Raw genomic sequence first — 25,387 nt, 5'->3', positions numbered from 1 at the left:
CTAATTGTACTTCAGGATGTAATGGTTAGTTTCACTTTTCTATTAATTACTATGTAAATGTTAATGAAAAGTAAATGTCTAAAGTGTAATGGCGCTTACATGATTAATGTTTAATGGCAATTGTGTTGCTGAGCAGGTGATGCCTATCTAAAAACTTCTATGTGGGAATAGCTGGGACACTGGGGTTGCAGTAGTGTTGATTGTGAACTAAGTCAATAAAATCAATCCAGCAAAACTCACTTGTGAGTGCGTATCTAGTTGATTGCTAAGAATTTCGGGAAGTTACTAAGATTAGCAGCTAGAAATTAGATGAAAACAACTTAACAGACAAGTAACAGAGCTGGTAGGGATCCATGGGAATAATGAGATGCGATTTACCCATTAATATGAGTTACACGTATCTAGGGAACTTGCCATGTCAGTATATCGTCATGTCAGTAAACATTTTTAGCAGTTGAAAATGGAAATTTGATAACTTCTAAAGGAAAGGAATTTGAAAGAGGCAGAGTACTGAATCCACACAGTGGGTGTCAAGATAACTAAGCAGTATAACTTCAAGCATTATCACTGCAGAGGCGCTTATTATATCCAACAGCTGGGCAGGCCAAAATCTTCTTAGAGGTCACTTCCATCTTTGAACAGAGCCATGGACGCCTGTTCCATTGAAGTTTGTAGATATTATCCTCTCGAAGTCACAGTATATTACATTCACAGAACCAGCAAAATACGTTTTCCAGACATGTCACCTATGCTATATTGCCAGGTAATTCAGAACTGGATTTGACTGACACAGCTACCAAAGTGGGTTGGATGTTGTATAGGAAAAGGGATGTCTTTCCGAGCTTGGCAAATAGAGGTATTTTCAAATTCCAAGGTCTGTTCAATTATTAATATACTAAAGTTTCCTAGTGCAAGTGAGTATTTTTGCCCTATATTTTTCTTTTATTTACTTCAATAATTACGATTTATTAATTATTTACATATAACTGGACCGCTTTCTCACTGTACGTTGCCCCTGACATTAAATCTAACAAAAATGTACACCACTATAAACCAATGCAATATTTCAAATTGGGACACTCTCACATTTAACATGAGTGGGGGTCTTAACAAAATTGGAGCATTTGGCTGTGATTTTAAAAAGCATAACTCATTTGGGTGTAGGGGATTTGTTACTTTTTTAAACCGAACAAGAGTGCGGAACACGTGCAACCATGTGGGAAAGCATTATTTAAAATAAATAATGATACTGCAAAAGATAGCTCTTGTTCTAGTCAAGCATTTTATGAATGTGGACAAGATAACGTTAGAAAAAGTGAAATGAATACTTACATCTAAATTGCTTGAATTGGCGGTTAAATCAGAATTATAATTATCCACAGCAGTTAAGGAAGCTGAGGCAATTGAAATCATTGCAATACTTTTGATATATAAGTGATGACAGACAAACTCAATATTTTGAGAGGTTGAGACATTGAATTCTCAAAAAAGGAATAGAAATTAAGAGATTAGAAATGCAAGAAAGAGACAAGAAGAAAAAAAAAGAAATGTTTTTGGAGGAAACTAGAAGAAGAGGAAGAGAGAGCTTTCAAAAGAGAATTGGAAATCTAAAAGTTAGCAATGGCAGAAAGAGGAAAGGGTAAAGGGAGGGAACATCGAATTAAAATGCAGCGAATTGTAGCAGAGGTAACAGAGGGTGAAATGTGTTCCAGGCATGAAACAAATGGAGAGATGTTTAAATTTGCACAGGGCGTTTCAAAGTGTGGTGAAAGAGACTTTGACTCAACTTTTGACGTTTTTAGAGAGGTCTATCTTCCTTCCTTTCTTCTCCTTCCCTTTGCAAATCTCTTCCTTTCTTTCTTCTCTTCCATTTGCAATTATTTTCTGTGCCTCTCTCTTGCATGTCTAATGTATTCATTTTTATTTGTCTTCGTATTTCAATTTTAGCTAACTCAATATCCTCACTTCTCAAAGTATTGGGTCTTTCTCACATCATTATATCTATTGCTATGTACAGCTAAACAGATATGATGGCAACATGACACTGCTCTTACAGAGTAAACTTGGAGATGAAGGTAGTGACGTTTATGTGCCTTTGTCAGCGCAAAGGTTTGTGCAATATGAGAAAGGGAAAGAGATGTATTGAGTGCTAATGAGCTACTGCCGGAGGATTACAGGCAAAGTTTCCACTCGTAAGCAAACGGCCTGGACAGAGTTATACTGATTTTTAAAGGGTGAAATAAAGTAATTTTGATAGATGGATTTGAGCATTAAAATAGATGGTACCTACGAAGATCTTGCAGTAATAATTCTGATGGAAGCTCCAAATTTCTGGTTAAAGATTCAAGTAAATTTTCTGAGTCACAATCCAGAAAATAGAGGCGGATTTCAACTCCAAATTGCCAGTGTATAGGGATTGAATAATAGGTTAAATAATCTCAACTACGAACCAGGCACATTTCCAAATCAAAACGCAAAGACTGCAAAGAGAGTGCTTAGCAGATTAAACACGAAACACGTTGGAGCATTCTGCAGTCGAATTTTGGATCACTCCCCGGGATGGGATTATCCCAGGATTAGTTAAAAGCTTCCATTGCCACTTAAAGATTCGGGTTAAAAGCTTCCATTGCCACTTAACATGCTGCAAGAGAAACACAGTCCCTGTAGCTTTACTGCTCAACTACGAATAATCTCAACTACGAACCAGGCACATTTCCAAATCAAAACGCAAAGATTGCAAAGGGAGTGCTTAGCAGATTAAACACGAAACACGTTGGAGCATTCTGCAGTCGAATATTGGATCACTCCCCGGGATGGGATTATCCCAGAATTAGTTAAAAGCTTCCATTGCCACTTAAAGATTCGGGTTAAAAGCTTCCATTGCCATTTAACATGCTGCAAGAGAAACACAGTCCCTGTAGCTTTACTGCTCCTGGGACTCGGACTGCTGCCAAATATAGAGGACCTTCCATCTCCTGATGCAAAATCTGAGATAGAAAGTGTTTCCTTTAAATTTTGACCACGTAATATGATTTCAAATTTCCTGGAACTCAGACCACTCCATGTATAAGGAAATTCTATCTGAGACAGGAACCATTTCCTAGGGTAAGAGTCTCACAATATGTTCCGATGGAGGAAACCACGTTTCATAATTCGGAATAAACCCCTAAAAAAAAGCCTCCACTTGCATGTATAGGAATCGATTGCCTCTCTGGATGTACCTCTGGGTTTGGCATTCAGCTGCCCTGAGAATCAGTTAAGAATACATCTCTCCTTTCGAGGAGGTGAAGATTGGGCGTTGTTGCGTTGGCCATGCGCGGTGTTGCAACCAGCTCGATAACTCTGCTCACCAGACTGTAAACCAAGTTTCCTTCAGTGGCCTAAATTCCTCTTACATTCAGCCTACCAATAGGAACCTGCCAAGGTGGAGGGGGGAATTTCTGCAGTGTATGAAAGTAAAACGGAATTCAAGGTAGATGTCCAATACTCAGCTCTGTAATCCTAAATCCACCATTTATATTACCCATGTTAATACATGAAAGCCAAAGCACAGTCTGAGCCTAACGGAAACCTGATAAAGAGTGAATTCTGAAACAGTAATCAGACAGAAACAGATTTAACTATTCTGGACGGTATCCTTTCATCAGATGAGCTAGATATTAGAGGCCCAGGGTTTAAAAACGTCGACAGAACCAATGAATACAAAAAAATAGGAAGTGCCGGTTTCGTAGTATCACACATTACGGAAGTTACCCTTCGGCCCACCAAGTCTTCACCGACACTTGAGAAGCACTTGACCACCCACCTATTTCCATTTACCAGTACTTTGCCTATATCATTGGTCCCACTTCAGCAAATGTGCTTTTTTTTCTCTCTTTGGACAGAGCTGAGAATATTATGCTTCTCTCTGCCTGATACACAACTACTATTCCAGTATTAAAATTACATTTCCCCATAATGAGTCTGATATAATTCTTTAACCTTTGCAGTTTCCTTGCAAATTTGCTGCCCGACATCCTTTTTTTCTTAATCAGTTGGTGAACTATAGACGACAATGATAAAATTGATTTCACGTATTGATTGCACGGAGTCAGGGACCCGGATTCAATTTCAGCCTCGGATCACTGTCTATGTTGTGCTACACATTCTCCCCTTGTCTGCGTTGGTTTCCTCCGGGTGCCCCAGTTTCCTCCTACAGTCCAAAGATGTGTGGGTTAGGTGGATTGGCCATGATACATTGATCCTGAATGTCAGGGGGATTAACAGTGTAAATACATGGAGTTACGGGGATAGAACCTGGGTGGGATTATTGTCGGTGCAGGCTCAATGGGCCGAATGGCCTCCTTCTGCACTTTGGGCTTTCTATGATTCTTCTAATTGTCTTCTTATGTTCCTTAGATTTAGATGCATAGATCCTCTCATTGACCATTTAAGCTATCCTCCGCCTCCAGAATTGCAACTCTGGTTAACCCATACCTCGATCATACCAACTCCCCCTCCCCCATTGCTCTTTACTTTACATCCTTTCTTTCCTCAACATGATATGATCTGTCTGGTCCTGCTCTTATTTGCACTGGATCTCTGCTTTAGCCCCAACATTGTATTTCCAATCAGCAATTCGAAACTGCAACTGACCAATTTCATTTGAAATGGCCAGTTCATTCAAAACAATGCATGGTAATCTTGATTCCGACTTTACTCCTTTTTTCCTTTACTCAAACCGAATTGTTCTCAGCTCTCGTGCTGTCTTTCTCCACCTGTAATCTGTAAGACTTGGTATTCTTCACATTTATTACCTCCCAGCTGCTGCCTTCTGAAACGTTTATTAATATTAGCACTAGCCAGTGGCCCAGAGAGGAACATAGTTCAGAAAAGGCTCCAGTGATGCACTGAAATGTACGCGACTGATTCTCCCAACCCCTGAGCTGCTCGAGGCTCCAGCAGCTCAACGGGCCGGGAGACATCAGCGAAGACCGCTTAGCGGGCTCCCCGCTGGGCGTTACGGCCTCCGTGCCTCTCCAGCACCCAGATTGCCGGCATCCGAATCTCTGATTAAAATACTTAAATTGAGATTTTAATCATATTAACGGGCTCGACTCTGAAGTCTCCGGGGGCCCGCTAGCTTCTCCCCGCGAGTGATTAACTCCAATAAGGTTTACAACAGCTCTTCAGTAACGGGGAGCTGACGGTCGGACCCCGCTGAAGTGACGGGAGGCCATGGAAGCCACCAAGGAGGTCCGGGTAAGGGGATGCACCTTGGGCATTACCAGCCTGGGCCCTTGGCACTGACCAAGGGATAAAGTGGCAATGCCCAAGGGGCATCTTAACACTGCCCACCGTGCATGGGACAAGGCAAGGAGCGGTGCCAGAGAGGGTGGGGAGAATTGGGGGATGCTATAGGCGGAGATCGATGGAGGCGGGGATCCTGCTGCCATTCTGCATAGGGATCCGTGGCAGAGGGACGGAAGGTACTGATCGGGGCTGGCAATCGGCTGGGGGGGAGACTTGCTGAGGGAGGGGATGAGTCTGGAATGTCGCGGTGGGGTGAGGGGGGGGGCGTCTGGGCTGTCGGGCGCGGAGGGGGAGGACGTGAGAGGGACGGCGTGGGGGGGGGGGGGGGGGAGGTCGGATAGATCCAGGTGGCCCGGACAGGGGGTGGGTTCGGGGCTGGCCCCATGAGTTCCAGGAGTTCAGCAATAAGAGGGTGGGGGGATCAGAGGAACAACAGTGGGGGTTTGCTGTGCTAGCCACCAATCGGGAGCCGGCAGTCTGTCGCAACAATGCATGCGCCAATCTTCGCGCTGACTGATAGGCGCATGCGCTCTGGCACGCTCAGCGTGATGCTGCCGGCCACTTTAGCGGGAATAGGCCCCGCCCCCGGATTTTTATCGTGAATCTCGCTGAGGCACTCGGCAATGCTCAGAGCGTGGTAGATTCATTTTGAAAATCTCACTAAAAGCAGTTTTTATGCAAACTCGGCACTTAGAATGTTTTTGGTAGAATCGCGGCCGTATTTTTCTGATTTGATTTGATATGATTTATTATTGTCACATGTATTAACATATAGTGAAAAGTATTGTTTCTTGCACGCTATACAGACAAAACATACCGTTCGTAGAGAAGGAAACGAGAGAGTGCAGAATGTAGTGTCACAGTCATAGCTAGGGTGTAGAGAAAGACCAAATTAATGCAGCGTAAGCCCATTCAAAAGTCTGACGGCAGCAGGGAAGAAGCGGTTCTTGAGTTGGTTGGTACCTGACATCAGACGTTTGTATCTTTTTCACGACCAAATAAGGTGGAAGAGAGAATATCCGGGGTGCGTGGGGTTCTTAATTATGCTGGCTGTTTTGCCGAGTCAGCAGGAAGTGTAGACAAAGTCAATGGATGGGAGGCTGGTTTGCGTGATAAATTGGGCTCCATTCACGACGTTTTGTAGTTCCTGGCAGTCTTGGTCAAAGCAGGAGCCATACCAAGCTGTGGTACATCCAGAAAGAATGCTTTCTACAGTGCATTTGTAAAGGTTGGTGAGAGTCGTAGCTGATATGCCAAATTTCTCAGTCTTCTGAGAAAGTGGAGGCGCTGATGGGCTTTCTTAACTGTAGTGCCAACATGGGGGAACCAGGGCAGGTTGATGTTGATCTGGACACTGAAAAACGTGAAGATCTCGACTCTTTCTACTTCGCCCGAGTTGATGTAGACAGCGGCATGTTCTTCTTTCGCTTCCTGAAGTCAATGACAATCTGTTTTGTTTTGTTGACATTGAGGGAGAGATTATTGTTGCTGCACCAGTTCACCAGATTCTCTATTTCATTCCTGTACTCTGTCTCATCATTGCTTGAGATCCGACCCACTACGGTGGTGTCATCAGCAAATTTGAAATCGAATTGGAGGGGAATTTGGCCACACAGTCATAAAAGTGTATAAGCAGCATAGTAGGGCGCTGAGAACACAGCCTTGTGGGACACTGGTGTTGAGGATGATCATGGAGGAAGTATTGTTGCCTATTCTTACTGATTGTAGTCTGTGAGTTAGGAAGTTCAGGATCCAGTCGCAGAGGGAGGTGCTGATGCCCATGCCATGGAGTTTGGAGATGAGTTTTGTGGGAATAATGCTGTTGATGGCTGAGCTGTAGTCAATAAATAGCAGTCTGACATAGATGTCCTTGTTATCTCAGTGTTCCAGGGTTGAGTGCAGGGCCAGGGAGATGGCATCTGCTGTGGACCTGTTGCAGTGGTAGGCAAACTGTAGTGGATCCCGGTAGTCCAGGAGGCTGGAATTGATTCATGCCATGGCTAACCTTTCGAAGCACTTCATAATGATGGATGTCAGCGCCACTGACCGATAGTCATTAAGGCATGCTGGTTGGTTTATCTTAGGTACCGGGATGATGGTCGTCTTCTTGAAGCAGATAGAGACCTCAGATTGTTGTAAAGAGAGGTTGAAGATGTCTGTGAATACCCCCGCTGGCTGATCCACACAGGATCTGAGTGCTCATCCGGGTACCCCATCCGGGCCAGTCGCTTTCCGTGGGTTGACTTTTGAGAAAGCTGCTCTGACATCTGTGATGGTAACCCCAGATATAGGTTTATCTAGGGCTTCTGGGTGCAGGGCATGCTCTCGCTGACCTCTTGCTCAAAACGGGTGTAGAATGCATTGAGCTCATCAGGGAATGGTGCGTTGTAGCCGGCGATTTACATGCCTTCATCTTGTACACCACCGTGATGAAGGCAAATTACAGGGAATTGTACAGTAATAAGGTAGTAACAGTAGAGAATTTCAACTTCCTGTTCAATAACAGAGATAGCCGTAGTGTGAAAGGTTTTGAGGGAGTGGAATTCTGAAAGTGTATCCAGGAGAACGTTCTAAGTAAGTAAACGGTCTGACAAGAGAGAGTGCAGTCCTGCACTTTATTTTAGATGACGATGCCAGGCAAGCAGTTGTAGTATCTCTGGGGGAGCATTTTGCAGCCAACCTTGATAACTCGTGCGGATTTAACATTATTAAGGCCAAAATGTCAAGGATCTGTCTGGAATTAAAGTTTACACTGGGGAAAGGCTGATTCTTACAATATTAGAGAGGATTTGTCTAGAGTGGATTCAGAGCAGACACTTTTAGGTAAATATGTGACAAAACAATGGGACACATTCATGATGGAAATAATGAGAGTAGAGGGCAGATATGTTTCTCTAATGAAGAAGGTGGGACCAGCAAGTCTAGTGAAACTTGGATATGGAGGGATATGCAACTTTGGATCAGCAGAAGGAAGGTGGCTCATGCAGACACCATGAGCTCAATACAACAGATGCCCGAGAGTAGGAGAGAACGTGCAAGAAGAAACTTAAAAAAATAGAAGATGAAAAAGGGGACATGAAAGTATACTGCTAGGTAAATTGAAGGAAAACACTCAGCCGTTTTGCAAGCACAGTAAGGGTAAATGCATAACTAAGCAAAGAATGGGGCCTGTTGAGGACAACGTTGGTGACATGTGTCTGGACCAGCAGGACTTTGGTTGGGTTCCGAATTAATACTTTCTGTCGATGTTCACTGGTGAGTGAGTCAGTCTTCAGCAAATTCGCTTCACCCCATTTGATATCAACAAATGGCTGAAAGCACTGGATATGGCAAAATAAATTAGTCTGGACAATATTCTGGCAATAGTACTGAAAACATGTGCTCCAGCACTTGCAGAACCCATAGTTCCAGCTATAACACTGGCTTTTACCTGGCAATGTGGAAAGTTGCTCATGTATGGCCTGTACACAAGAAGCATGAAAATCCAACTGGCAATTTACTGTCCCAACACTCCAATCCCGATTGTCATAATTCAGGTCAGAAACTCCAAAGTGTTTTACGAAATCCACATGGATCATATGTTTTACAATTTGAGTTTGGCTAGGATAAGCAGGAGATGTTTCACCTCAGGTATGATTCAAATGACCCACGAGGGAGCTCTTAGCAAACAAAGTTCATTTCAGGATACAGTTAATGCGTATAGAAAGAAAATTGGCAATAACTTTTACCAATTACAAACAAGAAAAAAAACAATCACGATAATGTATAAACCTTAACATCCAAATACCGTCCAACTAAACAAATCCCATAAACAGAAATCTTGCCACATGTTTAGCTCAGAAATTAGGAATCCACACGTGATACTGGAACTTAGTCTTTTGGTTTCAGTTCTCTTGATACACACACAAAAAAGCTTGAAGTCAGAACAGCTTCCAAAAACACCAGGGAGACAGAGACTCTAGTTACTAGCTAACGAGCCACCAACAGTAGAATATTAACTCCAGGAAGCCAATGGGACCTGCTTTCAGCTAGCCACCAGAACCCACAATAAGAGAGGGAGAGGTAAAAACATTGTTTTCAGTCTCATGTCCAAACCCCTTCTAAACTAAAACAGCAGCTCAAAAAAAAACTCCTGTCACCTGACCTGTCAATCACTCTTCCCCCTCACAATGCAGGGTCATAAATCCCAGAAAGCCCTGAGGCGCAGAGTAAAAATAAGCATAATTCCATTTCAACCATTGACGAAGGAATAGAAACATTTAAGCAAACAGCTGGTGCCACAATGGAACCAACTGTCTAGCTTAAAAACTGCAGAGAACATGATTGTAAAAAATGCCTTTCAGAAAAGTACATATGAGTTGCATGATCATCATTAAACTCATGGAAATTGACATCACCAGTGCTACTAAGCAGCATTTAGTCATCAATAACCTGCTCTCTGATTGCCAGTTTGGGTTCCACCAGCGTCAGTCTGCTCTTGACGTCATTATAGCCTTGATTTAAACCTGTGCTAATGAGCTGAATGCCAAAGATCAAGGGCGAGTGACGGCCCATGACATCAAATGAGCATTTAACCAGGTAAGGCATCAAGGACTTTAGAAAAAATGGCATTAATGAGAATCCCGGCAAAACCCTTCCCTGGTTGGAGTCATACCAGGCACCAAAGGAAGATGCGTGTTGGCCTTGGACGCCAATCATCTCAGCTCCAGGACATCATTTCAGGCGTTCCTCGGGATAATGTTCTAGCCCAAACATCTTCAGCTTCTTCATCAATAACTTCCTTCCATCGAAAGTGCAGAAGTGTGGACATTCACAGATGACTGCACAATATTCAGTATCATTCACGACCATGTCCAAATGGAAAAAAAAAACTGGATGTTTTCCCTACTTTGCCTAACAAGTGGCAAGCAATATTTGCGCCACACAAGTGCCAGGCAATAGCCATCTCCAACAAGAGACGATCTAACCATCGCCACTGGCATTCAATGGCAGTGGCATCGGTGAATTCCCACTATAAGCATCCTGAGGGATACCATTTAGCATAAACAAAACTGGACTAGCCTTTCAAAAACTGTGGTCACCAGAGCCATTCAAATTCTAGGGGGTCTGAAGAGAATAACTCACATTCTGTCTCCTTAAAGACTGCCCACCATCTACAAAGCAGAAGTAACACGTTAGGAGGTTTGAAACAATTCAGAAAAAAAACAGTCAGCTTATTTGCCACTACTGCAGCAAACATTCAATCCTGCCATCATAGGCAAACAGCGTCAACTGTGCATGCCAGCTATAAAGTGCATAGCATGGGTCTCACCTTTATAAGGTTCCTTATAAAGTACCTGTAAAAGCCACGACCACTACCGTCTAGGATGGAGAGAACATTAGGTACTTGGGAATACCACCACCCGGAGGTTCCTCTGAAGGTCACTCACTAACCTGAGTTTGAAACATTTTGGAAATATATACAGTCTCTGAGTCAAGAAGCTGGAACTCCCTCAATGATAACACTATGGGTGCACCTACGCCTCAGGCACTGCAGCTCTCCATCACCTTCTCAAGGGCAGCTAGTGATGGACAATGAATATTGGTCTCAACAGCAAATCCTACATCCCGGAAAATTACTTTTTCAACAAAAAATGCTAGATTACTGTGTGCAGTTCTGGAATTAACATTATAGGAGTGATGTGCTGGCATTGAAAAGGGCACAGAGACGTTTTAATACGATGCTTCCTGAGCTGGAGTGTTTTAGCTGTGAAGGGAGATTGGATAGACTGGATTTGTTTTGACTGGAGCAGAAGTGACGGTGCCGGAGGTGGAGGGTGCGGAGGAGGGGGTGTGGGGGGAGAGGGGTCATGAATGTGCTACAATAAATTATGAGGGACATAGCCAGATAAGATAGGAACAATTATGCCGCTTGGTGGACTGATCAATCGCGAATATATGGTCGGGACAACGGTTTGTTGAGGATGTGATGAAAATGTTTTTCCACTCAAAGGGTGGTGGGAGTCTGGAACTCAGTGACTGAAAGGCTGCTGGTGGCAAAGGCCCAAACAATATTGAATAAGTATTTAGATGTACACTTGTGATGCCAAGTCATACAGCGCTATGGGCCAAGTGCTGGAAATAAAACTAGAACAGGTAATTGGTTTGTCTTTGACTGGAGAAGACTAGAGGAGAAGCAATTGGCCGAAGAACCTTTTCCGTTCCATAAAACCTCTATGAACTTACGACTCACAGCAGCATTGAGAATTGAGTACCTGTTAGCGAGTGGAATGCACTCAGCAGACCTTTGCATTATTTACCTACTTATTTTCTTCATGAACCTCTATTGGTCACCTTTTCCATCTCTTGGCAGAGAGGTGGCAGATGGAGTTTAATCCGGATAAATGCGAAGTGATGCATTTTGGAAGAAATAATGTAGGGAGGAGTTATACAATAAATGGCAGAGTCATCAGGAGTATAGAAACACAGAGGGACCTAGGTGTGCAAGTCCACAAATCCTTGAAGGTGGCAACACAGGTGGAGAAGGTGGTGAAGAAGGCATATGGTATGCTTGCCTTTATAGGACGGGGTGTAGAGTATAAAAGCTGGAGTCTGATGATGCAGCTGTATAGAACACTGGTTAGGCCACATTTGGAGTACTGCGTCCAGTTCTGGTCGCCGCACTACCAGAAGGACGTGGAGGCATTGGAGAGAGTGCAGAGAAGGTTTACCAGGATGTTGCCTGGTATGGAGGGTCTTAGCTATGAGGAGAGATTGGGTAGACTGGGGTTGTTCTCCTTGGAAAGACGGAGAATGAGGGGAGATCTAATAGAGGTATACAAGATTATGAAGGGTATAGATAGGGTGAACAGTGGGAAGCTTTTTCCCAGGTCGGAGGTGACGATCACGAGGGGTCACGGGCTCAAGCTGAGAGGGTCGAAGTATAACTCAGACATCAGAGGGACGTTTTTTACACAGAGGGTGGTGGGGGCCTGGAATGCGCTGCCAAGTAGGGTGGTGGAGGCAGGCACGCTGACATCGTTTAAGACTAACCTGGATAGTCACATGAGCAGCCTGGGAATGGAGGGATACAAACGATTGGTCTAGTTGGACCAAGGAGCGGCACAGGCTTGGAGGGCCGAAGGGCCTGTTTCCTGTGCTGTACTGTTCTTTGTTCTTTGTTCTTTGTTCTTCCTACGTAATATTTGGCTATGGGATGACCACATCCATAAACGTGCTCTCGATGAAAATTTCAAACCCACCGAGCAACGCAGTGACGCCACATGATGCTCATGTTCAAGAAGCCCTATCAGCTGACTGCTGGAACTGAGCTTACTTTATTCGTTAATGTTATCTAGGACAGACGAAGCTTCCTAAAGTTCCCACAAAATGATGGACGTTGGCTCTAGTCTTGCTGCTGTAATTAATACGACTGCTCCTGATTATAAAGTTCACTACTGCTAGCAATCTAGTTTCAACGTTAATGATCCTTGACACTACTAAACAACATGCCATGCCATTATTCATAACATTTCTTATATCCATAGATCTTACTAATAGCAATACACACTGCTATTTGGAATCCATTTCACCAATATTAATAAAGGGAATTGTAATATAAAATTTAAGATTCACGATCTGCTCCATATTTTCTGGTAATTAATATCTACTTATTTTCTTTCAATTCCCAGTTGTCGAGCCTCTATCCTGAAGCAACAAATGGACAATCAAATCACAAATTTCTTGCGATGCAAAGCCTTTTTTTCAACAAAAATCTTCAGAAACTCTTCCCCACACCTCGCACCACTCCTCCAGGTCCAGTAGGTAGTCTCCTCGTGCCCTCTCCAATTTCGCCATCTTTCCCGTCACCAGGAAGCAAAAGGACCGACACTTGGTCTCAATTCAACTTCTCGCTGGTGTTCTCCTCGCAGTCCGGCAAGGAAAACTTGGCCTCAGCAAATTTCCCTGGAGCACAATCTGATATTGGCCCAGTAATCTGTTTATTTTCTATTTGATGATGGTGGGATAAATATTGACGAGGACTCCAAGGATAACTAGGATTCTCAAATCTCGCGCCAACAGTTTCTTATTTTCATCCAACGAACTAACTGAGGTCTCCTTTTAAGACTCTATCTGAATAACGTCGCCTCTAGAATAGCGATTGTCCGTCAGTAACAGCAGTGGATCCTCATCCTAACATTCAGGCTCAAATATTGGAGTGATATTCTAATTCCGAAGCTTCTCGTTTGGAGGCGACTGTGTTTCTAAACGAGCAGCAAAGAGTTGCATACACTGTTCGGGAAGGAAACAAAAAACGCAGTGTGTGTGATGGCCTGGGAGTATGAGATTAGGTCAGAAGGGTTTCCATAACGAATAGGAGGATTGTGCAACTGAATGATTAAATATCACACGTCCTGTCTAAATGATTTCAGGAGAATCTCAGCCTGAGTAGAATACTCTGTTAAGCAGTGCCGAATGGCTCCATTAGACCGACATTGTGCTAAGGAAAGTGGGTAGAATCCAATTATGAGGGGCATCTGGAAATCTGCACTGATTTGAGATTCGCAACTCATGGCACAGCCCAGAACTCGTCCACTGCCATTGACTCATATTTAGGCATTCTCAAATATCATAAAAATTCTGTCCGGAAATAGGAGATGTTTAGCCTTCAATCAGTGTGGCACCAGCACGCGACAGTCAGCACGACTAACAGGTCATAGCGGGAGTATGATATAGAATTAAGTGACAACAGATAAGAAACTCAGAACCATTTTAACAGAATTTTATGAGTGCTTAGGAAAAACAATCACTATTTCTGAATTCAAGGAACAGAAGACTGATGGTCAATGAGCCGGCGTGTGGCGACCAGGGGATTTTCACAGTAACTTCATTACAGTGTTAATGTAACTTGTGACCAATAAATAAACACTCTTTACTTTACTTTCACTTTACTTCACTTTACTTTCTTTCACATGTCCTGCCGATTTTTGTTATCTGTGAATAATTACTCCAATATCCCTCTGTTCAATTGAGCTTCCCAGTATCCTGACATTCGTTAAAAACTCCCTCATCTTGTTTCGTCCTCCAAAGCCGGTGAGGAGGACAGCAATTTCAGTATGATTGGCGATTGATCAGAACCAAAGTACTGCGTTCAAACAGAGACCTGGAAATCCGTGCAGGAGGGTGTGGAGACTGGCATTGTCTGGGAAAACGCGTCCAACTTTATGCCTGGAAATAACCCTGCCTGCTCTGAATTTAAGAACATCCCGACTTTACTGGACTTTGGAACGTCGAACTGAAATATAGGGAAATCGAGTCATAGATGTCTATAATACAAAAGAGGACCATCCAGACCATCAAGATTAGCCGGTTAAGAACAAAACAGCCCACCAATTATAAACCAATTTTCCAGTAGAGTTCCAAACCCTCGTATAAACAAAATAAAAGCAGAATACCACGGAATGTGGAAATCTGAAAGAAAAAGTGATCATGTTGAAAAAAAGCCAGCAAGTCTGGCAGCATTCATGATGAGAAAGGCAGACTTTCTTGCGTTCAATAGGACTTCTTCAGAGCTGGGGATTTTCCAGAGTGTATATGTTCAAATTGATTCGTTTTTGTAGTAGTGGGATAGTAATTTCTGGACGTTATTAATCCCTGCGTAAATCTCTGTATTGTAGTAACCACAATATACGCTCCTTATTTTAAATGTATTACCTTACGAGAGTCAGCTGACGGAGCTAAAGTCAGCGATTGTCCACAGTTGAAATGTAGAGAAATCGATTCAGGTAGGTCGCAACTTGTTAAATTTTCTGCTCCTATAATGGGATTGGAAACAACCAGAAGCCAATATCCATTCTTGGTAACAGTGGGATATTAAAAATCAGCGTCAGGACTCAGATCCTCGTAATCTTTCTCGCGGAAATGAAAGCATCAGCACCAGAGACTGTTTGCAACAACCATACCGAGAGAAATAATTGCAACTTTTGAAGAGGATTTGACTAAGTTAACATTGTTGGACGCTACTTGTAAAGTTTTCCTTGTAGAAAAGCACAGCAATTTTACTTTGCACCTGTAGAAAAAGCATCTTTGACTACCGATTCCAAACATAAAGAACAGAAGCAAGGGCTGGAGGGAACAATCTCCTGAAACTATGATTTTATTAATTTTTTTTTAGTGTACTCGATTTAAAAACCACAAAGCATATCTGATTCGTGGCATTTCTCGGATGGAGGGCTTATGCTAAGCGGAAAGTTAAACAGGATGTGACTATAATAATTCAAATTTAGAAGCACGAGTGGTAAACACTTTTGAAGGATGTAGGATCTTGAGAGGATAATACTCCACTTGCCCTCACGTTCATTGATCTCTTCGGCCTGCTACAATTTCCATTGAAGTCCAACGCAAACAACAGTGATATCACTCTGAATGTGCACTTTACAACCTTCTGAACACAGCTTTGGGTTCAACAATTTCAGACCATGATTTCAACCCTTCATTCTGCTTTGTTCCCCCTCCAGTGCCACTCTGTATCTTGTTCTTATACTTCGCATTCAAGCAGGGCCGAGTCATTTTCTACTATCAACACATTTGTTTTCAGTGATAAACTGTATGCTGCTCTGGATCAAAGCTATCGTCCTTACTATTACAGTTTTCAATATCTTCGCTGCAAATTATCACTTAATCTGTTCCACCTTGCAATTTATCCCTGAACCTCTATCCCGTTACTGCTGTCCATTCCCCTTTTATTCAACAACATTTCATCCACCGCATTACGAACGCTCTACTTCTGAACAGGAGTCAAATTGGACTGGAAAGGTATTTTTCTCTTCACAGATACTTTGATTTGATTTATTATTGTCACACGTATTGGTATACAGTGAAAAGTATAGTTTTTTTTGTGCGCTATACCGACAAAGCATACGTTCGTAGAGTACATTAGGGAGAAGGAAGGCAGAGGGTGCAGAATGCAGTGAATGCAGTGTTACAGCCATATAAAGGGCATAGAGAAAGAGTGACTTAGTGTAAGGTATGTCCATTCAAAAGTCTGATAGCAGCAGGGAAAAACAAATTCGGTCGGTTGCTCCGTGATCTCAGACTTTTGTATCTTCTTCCCGGCGGAAGAAGGTGGAAGAGAATATGTTCCGGGTGCGTTTGGACCTTGATTATGTTGGCTGCTTTCCCGAGGCAGTGGGAATTGTAAACTGAGTGCATGGATGGGATGCTGTCTTGTGTGATGGGCTGGGCTACGTTCACAATCCTTCGTAGTTTCTTGCGGTCTTGGTCTGAGCAGGGGCCATACCAAGCTGTGATACATCCAGAAAGGACGTATCCTATGGTGCATCTGTAAAAATTGGTGGGAGTCGTAGTGGACATGCCAAATTTTCTTAGCCTCCTGAGAAAGTAGAGGCGTTGGTCGGCTTTTTAAACTATGGCATCGGCGTGGAGGGGCTAGAGCAGGTTGTTGGCGAGGTTATAATTCGAGGACACAAAAACTTTAACAAGCTTTTTTTTTATTTTTGTGGGACCATATTATTCTGTTCATCACAAAAGAGCTTTGCTCTGCAGATTTTGTTCCCCAGAAAGCTCTGAAGGTCTGCCACTCATTTTATTCAACTCTTACTGGAAGATATGTGTTTGATCGATAAGTGAGCCAAGTATTACTGCGGGAAGAGAGTAAATATAACTGCGACCAAATTCAAAAGATTTATGACCGCATCTACGGGGGTAGGAGCTGGGTGGGATTGTGATCGGTGCAGCCTCGATGGGCCAAATGGCCTCCTTCTGCACTGTAGGGATTCTCTGAATCTGTGATTTCTATGAATTGGTTTATGGCGCAAGCTCGCATGACCATCTCCAGTTTCAACATATTCCTAGATTCAGTTCACAATTTCACAGTGACTGATAATCCAAGTTCTACATGGTCATTGTGGTGAGGTGTTCCACTCTGGTTATTGGTACACCATCAGAAAATGGCAGATTACCCTTACTTTATTATTCACTCAGCGAGTTACCTGTGGATGCCTTATTCAACCGTACCTAGTGTGAACATAAAGAAATACGGGATCACTTTATATTTGACCGAGACTGGCGACACAATCAAGTTCCTGTGTATGCAAGTAATTTGGAAGACATCACCGAAAGCTATATAACGATCAGCACCAGATCAGCATGCAACACAATAGCAATAGCAGGTAGTGTATTAAATAGTTTAAAACCAGGGACAAGCTCACACAATGATTCACACAACCTTAATGGGGTTGTGACTTACCAGGAACTCCAACGACCGCAAGGACCATATAGAATATTTTCTCGACCATTTGTCTTGGAAGATGCATTTTTCTTCTCTGAAACGGATTGCCTCTGTGTACTGTAGAACTTCTGCCGGAGTTAAGCTTTGAGATGATATTGTCCCAAAGCGTTTACTTTATACTCTGCAGAATATCCATTGGGTATTTATATCAGAACAGTTGTCTTTCTTTCAATTGAGAAGAAACAGATTACACCTGCTCTGTTAATTCCCTGGTGGAATGAAATGTATTTAACTCTGAATTTCGATTTGAATGGAAATTCCACTTCAGTTCTCACGAGTGTTAACTTGAAGCTGCATTACTTAAAAAAAATGGTTCTATCCAACAAGCATCATCAGTCCATTGTGTAGATGTATCGCTGTGGGGCTGAATTCTCGCTGCCAACCCACCTAGTATCGTGCACATGGGAGAGCCTGCCAAAACATGAGTGAGATTATCCACCTTTGTCCCTATTCTCCTATTTTCACACTAGTCCTGCTAAATCCCTTTCATTGCTGAAGTCGATGTCTCACCTATTTCTATTCATGTACTCACATACAATTGGCTATTTTCTTATCTTAATTTGAAATTTGCATTCCATAGTTGTTGATTTCTTCAAAAGAGAGTCAATCCATTTATCATTTCCCCTGCCAATCACCGTTAGAATTTTATTGGTTTCAGAAAATACAGATCGCATTCTGAAAAAAACTCCAATTAGCATTAGGCCCAATTTGTTTAACATATTCTCAGAAGACAACGCATTCGTGCCAGTAATTAGCCTTGCAAGTATTGTATTATCTGCCTGTGTTATCTGCAAGTTAAATGCCGTAGACTGTTGTAGCAGAACTTCGCTATATTTGTGATCCAGTCTTAGAACAAACAAAAGACAAAGAAAATTAGAACACAGGAAGAGGCCCTTCAGCCCTCCAAGCCTGCACTGGCCATGCTGCCCGACTTAACTAAAACCCCCTATCTTTCAGGGGACCATATCCCTCTATTCCCATCCTATTCATGTACTTGTCAAGACGCCCCTTGAAAGTCACTACCGTATCCGCTTCCACTACCTCACCCGGCAACGTGTTCCAGGAACCCACTACTTTCTGTGTAAAAATCAGCCTCGTACATCTCCTTTAAACTTTGCCCCTCGCATCTTAAACCTATTCTCCATAGTAATTGACTCTTCAACCTTCGGAAAAACCTTCTGATTATCCACTCTGCCCATGCCTCTCATAATCTTGTAGACTTCTATTAGGTCTCCCCTCAATCTCCGTCGCTCCAGTGAAAACAAACCACGTTTCTCCAACCTCTCCTCATAGCTAATGCCCTCCACACCAGGCAACATCCTGGTAAATCTTTTCTGTACTCTCTCCAAAGCCTCGACATCATTTTGGTGGTATGGCGACCAGAATTGAACACTATATTCCAAGTGCGGCCTAACTAAGGTTCTATAAAGCTGCAACATGACTTGCCAATTTTTAAACTCAATATCCCGGCCAATGAAGGCAAGCATACCGTATGGCTTCTTGACTACCTTCTCCACCTGCATTGCCACTTACAGTGACCTGTGTACCTGTAGACTCAGATCACTTTGCCTATCAATACTCTTAAGGGTTCTGCCATTTACTGTATATTTCCTATCTGTATTAGACCTTCTTTGAGTCAAGGTCAAAAATCAATTTGCCTTCTTACTTTCCTGCTAAGCATGCAAGAGAATACATTGTGATCTGTGTACGAGAAAACCAACTTCGTCTGCACCGCAAAATTCTGTCGCCTCTCTGAATTTAACTAATGCCCCACTTTTCTATTCTTCCTAACAAAAGTATAACATCTAATTTTTCAAGATTATACTCAATGTGACAGTTTTGCTTCTTCATTTGTCCATCATCCTTTTCCTGCCATAAGACAATGCTGACTCTGTTGATAGTACACATTTAATTAAAAAAACATTTCAATCACTTTAATAATTCTGGCATTCTGCCAGGGTCTGCACAAGTAGCTTAACTTTTACAATTGAGATAAATTTCTTAGATGAGGGGAGTCAGGGCATGTTAGCTTACATGGCAGATGACACAACGATTGGCATGAAAATCCGTCGTGAAGAGGACATAAGGAGGTTGCAGATCAATATAAAAAGTTGTCTGAGTGGCGAAAATCAAGCAGATTGGAAAATGAGAAGTTGTTTAATTTAGCAAGAGGACAAAAAAAAAACAGAATAATACTTTGACGGAGAACAGCTGCAGAATTCTGAGGTACAGATAAATTATTATTTTTTAAATATATGATTCACGAAATGTTGGTATGAACGTGCAGTAAGAAATTAAGAAGGGTAATGGAACGATATATTTTTATTACGAGAAGAATTGAACATATAAACAAGCAGCTTATGCTGCAATTATACAGGGTGTTAAGGCCTCGCTCGTCCCAAAAACGTAAACTCCCGCCCGAGGTCAACGGACCTTACCATTGTCTGCTTCTCGCCCGCTTCATTTCTCGTCGCGGGGTAAAATTCCGGCACGAATGCTGTGTACCGTTCTGTCCCCTTATTTGAATAAGTTTTAAAGTGCGTTGGATGTTGTTCAGATGAAATTTACCAGATTGTTAACTAGAATGGGATGTCTTTTTGGAAATTATGGACAAATTGGGGTTGTTTCCATTGGCGTTTAGAGGTGGGAACGGTGACTTGACTGGGTCGTTCTTTTAGGACAGGGATAAAAATAATAATTTCCCTCCTCTCACAGGGTCAGACGGATTTAGAAATCTGCCTTAGAAGGCGTTGGAGGCAGGGTTATTGGACATAATTTAAGGTGGAGGGAGACACTCTTTTTTGGATGAAATGCCTTTGTGGTTAGATTCGAATTTATAGCTTGAAACAGAAATATATCAGTAATCATCTTTCTAAAAATGTGTTCCGATGGTGCCGGAGATTGTTCGCGGGGCCGAAAGGACTACTTATGCTCATGCTTCATATGTTTGTATGCTCGAATTTACACTTTTCTTCGATAGATATGTCATAATTTTGTATTCCCCAATCAGCCAATATTTTCCCAGAAATCCAGAAATTCAGAACAAAATAGTGTACTATCACTGAAGCCACTTCTTCTAATGCCCGAATTATTAGACATGACGAGTAACCAGCTGGCAGATCGGGCCTCGCTTGGGCCAGACCGGAAATTGTCGTCTGAGGTCCGTTGTTGGATCCTCTCCCGCTCCGATTCCGTGGTGGGCCAGGTGGTAATATTCTGGCCGAATCGTCTGAGTAAAAGCTGAGGTCATTACGGAAAGATGTAGAGATTCAAGAATCTTGCATATTAGGATGCCACCCAATTACCTGAAGAGCAGTGCGAGCTGCCGAGCCGTCCGTATGACTGGTACATTTAAACGGCTCTCCAAGATTACTTGGGAACAAGTGCACGTATCTCCCAGTGCTTTTGAAAACAAAAACAAGGTGATCAATATGGTTCTAGGGAGATTAAGAATTGCAGCAAAATGAAAAAAAAAATTTAGCAGAACATCATGGATGCAGGAAGCAGAAGGGGAAAACTGACATTTTAAAAAAAAGACAGAGAAAAGGTGCAGACAAATGAAAATACCCTAAAACCTGAACAAATATAAGTTAGAAATTAAGTCTGATTAAATTGGAAGAAATGAAATACCGGCAGGTTTGATCAAGTAGGATTGTTTGACTCACGGAATGTAATGTTTGGACCACAGTTCGGTGATTATGGAACGGCTTTAGAAACGAGACAGAACGTGTTCCGATGGTGCAGGATTTTCAGTTCTCTCGAGAGTTCTTGCAAAGACCACGTGACCGATCAAACTTCTTTTTGGGACATGGAAATATGAGGAATTACGTAATCGAAGTGCATAAAGAAGAAGGGTTACAGATATAATTATTGACATAAATAAGACCATTTGATGGAGATTACGGCAATTGCTTATGGACAAATAGCAGTGATATGGGAGAAAGCACGACCGTTTGAAAATCAGAACATGCATAGGAATAACAAACGAGAGAATAATCTCCATCCTGTGATTAAAATCTGAATTATCTTACCTGTGATGCAATGTTGGAGTCCATAGTTTTATGTTGGCAGTAGCATCCTGGATATAAACATGGCTAAGATTTAAAACAAACAAATAGTGTGGTAAGGTTATTTTTATAGTGCACAGAAGTGAGTTTTGAGGAGAATGCAATCGAGGATGCCCCTTTTAGCACATCGCTCAAAGTGCCCAGCAAACTATTCAAATAAACTGGTCCTACAATTTATCACAAGTGATCAGATTGCAAAATCAGTAACCTTCTGTGACGATACTGTGCCTTTAAGACATGTATCTGACATGTTTGTGTGCATGATCTGTTGCAGCAGTTTGTTTTTATGATCAGAGACGTTTTATCTGGATTCAGCAGGACAGTATTGTCCCTGGAGAAATATAATTCATCTTCATGGATGCAGTTCTTGTTTTGATCTGAGTTGATGCAGGATTCTTCTGTTTTGTGTTTTCCCCTGGGATATTGCAGACCGGGGCTGGATTAGGCTGATTGGCAGGTACGGCCATATGCCTGGGTATAGGTATGCTTTTACAGAGAATTCTAGGCAGTCTGCATTTGCGACTATTATTCAGAGGGTGCTTTTTCTCTGGCTCTTGTTCTATTTGAAGTGGAGACTGAAGTCTGCCCAGGAATGAGCCTTTTCCTCTGAGATTCTACCGTTTGGGGTGTAACTTTTTCTTAAAGTTGCTGCATGAGAATTAGAAGACAAGTGTCTGTCTGGATTGCTGTCCAGAAGTGTCAATAGTTTGCAAATCTAGGCACCGGCGTAAGCACCTCTGGCTTCTGTGCTAACTGGTTCTGAAGAAGTGATTCACGTTTGTGTGGCATACTGCTAAATTGGACCAATAAAGATAGCTAGCTATTAAGAAGTATTGTATTTGACAAAATGTATGCGAATTCATTTTTTAAATATTCTAACTGTGCTCTTAAATAAATTTGATTTTAAGAAAAGCATCCTCGTGGGACGCTTGAATCTTACCTGGACTGAAACACCTTAGCACACCCTAATGTTAAAATCAAAAGGAAAGTTAGGGTCTAGGCGAGCTTCTTAAAAAAACCCTTTGATTTTCTGATCGAGTCCATAACAGCGGCAAAACAGTGGCTAAAATTATCTTCATAAAAATAGGCAAGAGGTAGACCTTATTTTGCTAATTATAATCATGTAAACATCTGATCATCATCCAGGCGGCACATTGGTACACTGGTTAGCACTGCTTTCTCAGAGCTCCAGGGACACGGGTTCAATTCCAGCCTTGGGTTACTGTCTATCTGGAGTTTGCAACTTCTCCCCATGTCGGCGTGATTCCCCGTGTTGCGGATTCCTCCCACAGTCCAAAGATGTGCATGCTAGGTGGATTGTACATGGTAAATTGCTCCGTAATGTCAAAATATGTGTAGATTATGGGGATTAACCATGGAAAATGTGTATGGTTACGCGATAGGGCGGGGTAGGAGACCTGGTTCTGTCAGTCAGTGCAGATCCGATGGGCCGAATGCCCTATTCTGTAATGTAGCCATCCTGTAATTCTATTATACTATTATTCCATGGTTATGAAGAACACAGTTTGGAAATATCACAGAAAATGTTACAGGATAGTTTCACAGAAATTGTATCAGTTTTGAGACATCGATCGGGATCAAAACTAAAACTGTAACGTTAAGCATAGATGGAGTTTGGGTTTGTAATGTATGAGGTTTTCAGGAAAGAGTCAATAGGAATTAATTCTTCCCACCAGAAGTTGGAATGGTCGAAACATAGGCATACCGCATTTCACACAATTAGTCAAATTCAAGAAAGAGCTGAGAACTGTACTCAGTGAGGTTGTATGTGGGAAGTAGAGATGGTCGGCAGGAACTGCCAACGTTCCGACACGAGGGAAAATAATCAAACGTAGCGATGGGTCTTAGTAGAAGGGCAGTTGCAATGTAAATCGAGAATGAACTAATTCATAATTATTCTAAGTAAATGCGGATAACGGTGAAATGGAAAGCGAGGGTCCGTGCCAAATAATTGCTCCGGTAATTTCGGCCACTCTCCTCTCCTCCCGACGGTATTAAATAGATATGTGATCAAAAAATTCGAGGGAAACCTCTTCAACTTTTAAGCACGAAATAAAGCTACTGTAACTGGAAAACATCGAGACTGGAAGAAGTCGGATAAAACTGATACTAACGGAATAGAACAAGATATAGCGCTTGGACACAGAATATTAGGTTACCATTGAACATAAAGCGGCACAAATACGGAGGAAACAATTATAAAATGGAAAAAAAAATGGAAAGCAGAATTATGAAAGAGTTAGAAAATTGTAATGATGTTTTCTTCAAAAAATATGCTTATTGATTCCCAATACGTGGGCGCTTTTGGACAGGTGGAGATGCATCCAAGGTGCTGTCAGCGTGTGAGTTACTGGATTTTAAACCAGTGACAATGAAGCAAATTCGATATATTTCCAAGTCAGGATGGTGGGTGACTTGGCGGGAACCTTCTAGGTGGTGATGTCTCTGCTGATCTTATCATTCTAAATAGTAATGGTCGTGGGTTTGGTTGGTGCTGCCTACAGAGCCTTGATCAGTTCTTGCAGTGCCAATTGTCAATGGTGCACACTGCTATCACGCGGGAATTAATATTTCAGTCTGAGTAAAATGTACCGAAAGATATTTTTGTCCGTTCTGATCACGTTAATGTTCATTTATCAATCCTATGAGTCGCAGCCCAGTCTGGTTCATGACTACAGTGTTCCTGATGATCAACTAGCTCCTCTAAATGCCGGGAAATTGAATCTACTGTAACAGGACACATCGACGACCAACAATCAGCTAGGAAGTTGTGGGAACTATTCCACACATCACTCATATTTGTAGTCTCTTCAACACTGAGTGAAAATTCAAAATAAATATTTGCAAGAATGGCAGCAGAAATTAGATGCTATCATTATCTGGAGAGGAATACATAACTGGGCTTTCTGCTTGTATTTTTTCTGGTAAAAGCATTATAGTAAGATGATGTTGGTTTTCAAATGTAAAATTCAGGCGAATCTAACAAAGTGGAATCAGGAGAACCTTCTTTGGTCTGCGAATTTGGGAAACTTATTTATTTCACTGTCATAATGATTACAATTTCCTTTTTATATGACACACTGTGCTGCCAAAGGACACTATCTGAATCTACTAAATATATTTAAATAGGCAATTAGACCGTTGGCATTGATCCAAGTTGAATAGATGTATTCTGGGAATCGGTTGCTCAGTGAGACATTTTGCCAACGACTGTTAATTCTATCCACCCGTTCAATACGTGAGTGGTGAAAGATGGTTGAGTGATTCCAAATCTTAGACGAATGTTCAGCAAACTGAAACGGGCAATATACTTCTGAAAGTAATCTCTAATGGGGGTTAGCTCTACAATGCAACTGCAATTGGTTCCCTAATGAATGCTAGCCAACACATTTGCAACAAAGCAATTGAGCCGAAAAGCCTTCACTGTAGTTTTCAATTGAGGACCAGAGTGATATCAGTAATGGAATTAAACTTTTGGATGTAGACTTCAAAATTTAAGATAATGGCAACTTAAATTTTATCTTAGAAACAATGACGCTTGTACCATCAAATGATCCTGTAGCATGAACAGAAAACGGTCTAAAATATTGTACGCTGAGATCATCTTTAACAGTTAGATTTAGCTTTAGTGGTGCACCACCGTGTAATTTTAGAACCAATGCTATTTCCATGTACATAAATCTCCCCTGTGCAGAGTGGAATTCCATATCTTGCAAGC

General features: G+C 42.1%; 1 protein-coding gene across 1 annotated transcript in view; it reads right to left on the bottom strand.

Annotated features, from left to right (window-relative positions):
• LOC144508229 (putative G-protein coupled receptor 139) overlaps positions 1–25,387 on the bottom strand; it is a 166,629-nt gene that overhangs the window by 1,003 nt on the left and 140,239 nt on the right. The window lies entirely within an intron of this gene.

The sequence above is a fragment of the Mustelus asterias genome, chromosome 20 (assembly GCF_964213995.1).
Source record: "Mustelus asterias chromosome 20, sMusAst1.hap1.1, whole genome shotgun sequence".
In the NCBI taxonomy this organism is placed as follows: domain Eukaryota; kingdom Metazoa; phylum Chordata; class Chondrichthyes; order Carcharhiniformes; family Triakidae; genus Mustelus; species Mustelus asterias.
The sequence above is the reverse complement of the archived record's forward strand: the minus strand, read 5'-3'. Positions and strand labels throughout refer to the sequence as shown.